Source organism: Penaeus monodon, chromosome 29 (genome assembly GCF_015228065.2).
Source record: "Penaeus monodon isolate SGIC_2016 chromosome 29, NSTDA_Pmon_1, whole genome shotgun sequence".
Taxonomy (NCBI): Eukaryota; Metazoa; Arthropoda; class Malacostraca; order Decapoda; family Penaeidae; genus Penaeus; species Penaeus monodon.
In genome coordinates this window covers 36,284,347-36,285,526 of record NC_051414.1, presented here as the reverse complement: position 1 = coordinate 36,285,526, position 1,180 = coordinate 36,284,347, and positions in this window count along the sequence as shown.

The window sequence follows — 1,180 nt, the reverse complement described above, 5'->3', positions numbered from 1 at the left end:
ATAACAACTTTAATAGACCTGTAAACAGAAACTAAGTCAAAGATCTGTCATGACCTATATATTGCATAGTGTATATCTATGTTAAACTTACTGCAATCTCAAGGTTACTTGCATATATACACAGAAATTCAACCATTAGTAAGTGAATGCTAACACTAAAGGAGACCGATTTTATTCAAATGCATTTTAACAAGATGTAATATAAACTAGAAACTTTGTGAACGAAAATATTTGCTTGAAATTGTCTTCGCATTTACATCACTGATTACTATTCTCAAAACTCTACGGTCAAACAACCCATGTTTCACTTAATCTGTTTCACGGTTTACACGTGAATATTGTCATGCAAGTGAGGTGAACAAGTTGATATCTTGGTGAGGAAAGGAATTATTATCATTGGCGAATTTTTTATCAGACTGGGGTAGTATTATGAGAAAAGATTCTACTTCACAAGATTTAATGGTTAATGGATTTGTTAAATATAAGGATTGGGCATCCCATCTTAATTTAAGAAGTAAAAAAGTACTCTAAGAATTTTTCCAATTATCAAATCATTATTGAAATTTATAGGTATCAAGTTCAAGGCGGATTTTCTCATTTTGTAAAGAAAAAGCAAAGTCCTGGGTTCAAGTTGCATGATTTGAACATGCAAGGCCTACTGTCCTTTTCATAACCTTTGTAGTTTCTGCAAAATGATATTACATTCCTGTCAGCCAATTGAGAGGATCACTAAAAGCCAAGGTATGTGAAACTAGTCCTAATTTAAGTTAAAAGCAATGTTTTCTGGACATTTGATAAGTTTATTTTAGGATTTTGTTGATACTATGTGCAGTGTGTAACATGTCTGGAAATCTCAGTGTTTATGTATGTATCTGTTTCTGAAATTCCTCTGGGGCAGTGGATCGCGAGCAGCATGCATCTGCCGACAGCTCGAATTTGCTCCTCTCCGTCCAACTGATAAATTGTGAATTAACTATTTCCAAATTCCTAATCAAAATTTTTTGTAGATTAAAAAAAATAATGTAAACTAGAAACTTGTAAACAAAGACATTTGCTTATTTCACTTATTCGGTTACTGTATGGTGAAATTCTCCTGAGATAATGGAAGCATAGTTTAATGCTCTTTGTCTACCAAAGATAATGTAAAGGGGAAAAAAATCCAGAATCCTAATCTAAAGAG